The sequence below is a fragment of the Copidosoma floridanum genome, unplaced genomic scaffold (genome assembly GCF_036245765.1).
Source record: "Copidosoma floridanum isolate Cflo_tuat_1 unplaced genomic scaffold, Cflo_Japanese_pri ptg000011l, whole genome shotgun sequence".
Classification (NCBI taxonomy): Eukaryota; Metazoa; Arthropoda; class Insecta; order Hymenoptera; family Encyrtidae; genus Copidosoma; species Copidosoma floridanum.
In genome coordinates this window covers 499620-502458 of record NW_028321888.1, presented here as the reverse complement: position 1 = coordinate 502458, position 2839 = coordinate 499620, and positions in this window count along the sequence as shown.

The window sequence follows — 2839 nt, the reverse complement described above, 5'->3', positions numbered from 1 at the left end:
CTCCTTGTAAGTAGTGCTATCTACAAGAGAGCCGGACGTAAAGCACGATAATAAAAAAAAAGATATAGAGAGGAGCTATATTATATACATCGACTTCAGTGCACCATTGTGTGCATGCAAGAAAGAGATTTTCGCGACCCACTCCTTACTCTCCGCTCTCTTTCCTTACCTCCAAGAATATGGATGGACACTTTTCAACGTTGTATCAGACAGTTTTACTCACCACTATATTTTTAATGCGCAGATGTAAAAGTTTCACTTCAAAAAAACAAAATTGTAAATGTAAGTAACAACTCATGTGATTACAGGCGTATATAAAGAGGATTGAAAACACAAATGAATGACAGAAAATAGATAGCTCAACAATTACAGCTATAAACACACTGGATGGAAACATGAAACGGTATATGGCAGACTGTGACTCCATAATAAATACAGTCCTTCTTGTGGCAAGAGGACTGTCACATCTGAAGTTGATATCGCCTGCGATTTTTTATAACTTTAAAATACAAGCAAAACTATCCAGACTTGAGCTGATTTTCCGAGTGCAGGATCTCAGATTAGTCCGCTCGAAATAATAAACATATCTAAATTAATAATTCTAATTCAGAACAATCAACTAATATAAAAATAAACTAAAAATAAATCAAGAAGGCCTAAATAGTCCAAATACTTAAGCTTATATATAGCTAGAGCATGAATACATGACCATAAATAAGAAAATCAACACATAACAATAACGACTTTCGAAGTCTTTAACTGTGAAACCATGCGAATTATTCATCATCGAACATACGAAACAAACAAGAGAGATATGGCAACATCATAAGTGTGAAGTAAGGCTTAAAGTAAAACACATCATAAGCAATTGGAAAGAATGTCCGGTTAAAATCGTTGAACTACGAGACACTTACTGGGCCCAATTCCATGCACCAAATCCTTAGGCGTTTACAGCAGTGCAAGAGAAGTCGCTGTTTAAAGAGCGCCAAAGCTCGAGTTATAAAACAATTTGACTAAAAAGTGCGGGCATTCTACGCTTTAATACTTTGATAAGTGCTGGTCACTGCATAAATATCTGCATAGCAGCTCCATGAAACGTAAAAAAGAGGCCAAATGCTACCCACTTTGGAATGACTAATATGAATATCAATGAGAACTTTAAAAAATTAGACGGAACAACAACATAAAAGAAAAGGAGACCCTAGATGGTGTCAAGACACTCTCATTACACGGGAAACTTAGGCTTATTAATAGGCAACGACACTCCAGAACTAAACCCTTAGATGATGGGAACCCTTAAAGGTAATTATTAAAACGTCCCGTAAGCTCGTCGAACTTCAACAAACGCAAAAAGAAGTTTCAAATTTTTAATCTTGTTTAACTAATAGAAGGGTTAATAATTGCATAAATTGGACTTTTTTTTACATGTAATTGATTTCTCTATCAGGGGGCCCTACTATTAATGTGTTACAGAATGATTACAGAAAAGCAAAAGAGTCCAGAAGAAACACGAAAGTTGGTAGCAGTTCAGACGTACCAATAGGCCAACCCCAAGCTTTTTTTTTTCTAAAACACGTAATTTAAAAAAATTTTGTTACGTTCATATACATGTGAAAAAAAAATCATTGATAGTAACTTATAAATTACAACAATAACGAAATAACAGATAGATGAACAAATACCTAACTCATGTAAAATTATGAATACAGTGTATTGGATAGAATTATCGTTGATTACAGTACACGAAATGAATCAATAAAAAAATAATTGGGTATGCATAGGAGCGGTGTTGGCTCAGTGGTAAGCGTGCTTGTTACTGATACAACGCAGTTCTAGGGATCGTGGGTTCGATTCCCGGTGAATGCAGATTTTTTCAAAAACTGTTCTCATCGGAAAAGGTTCCTATGTAACCCGGGCTGTTTCAGGGTGGGTTTTTCAGTGGAATTTTCCTTTAGAGTAATTCCAGGGGGTTTTTCCTTGCCCCACAGGTCTTCGAGCCTGGGTGAATACGAAACAGTCTTAGAGCTATTGGTAGGGGTTGGTGGATCCGATGCGCCAAGTAGAGATCGCCGGCTTTACCGGCGAGGAGTGATCCCTGAATCATGGGGCTTCTCCGGGGATGCTAAGTAGCCTAGATCCGATGCTTCGGCAGAGTGCACCGGCTTAACCGGTGAGGAGTAGACGTCCTGGAGTATGGAGTCCTCTCCGGAAAAAGGCCACACAGTGGCGAGTGGACCCGATGCACCATTGGTGCAGAGAGAGCCAACTTAACTGGCAAGGTAAGTTCCACCGGAGATACTCACACTGTGCCCATGGATTAAGGTAGCTTATGAGGAAAAAAGTTTTGGAAAAATGGGTGTGGTAATACACCCCCACACATAGGTGGTGAGTGGTAGGCTCCCGCGACTGTTGTGGTTACCCAGTTAAAAAAAAAAAAAAAAAAATAATAAAAAAATAAGTGGGTATGCGCGCCAGGAGTTATTGGACTATATCGGGGGTTGCAGTCCGTAGGATGGAGACACGAAAGAATTTTCTTCTCGCCTTTATACATTATGACATTATGATAAGGAATCTGTACAGGAATATTTTGATTAATGGATAAATAAATGAATAAATTTATGTATGGGAAATTGTAAAATAAAACTCCATGCATAATTACGTAGTATGTTCAATATTAAGGTCCTAAGATTTAAGTTTACGCGCTTGATTAAATCTACCAATCAGCCACTCTAGTACGCCGAGTTTCCAGACAACCAATCGCAATGCGCCGCGTCTGTTTAGTTAGTCAATAGCTTTGTAAAGTAAGCAGCGGCTTGCTCTTTAGATGTAGCTGCGCGAT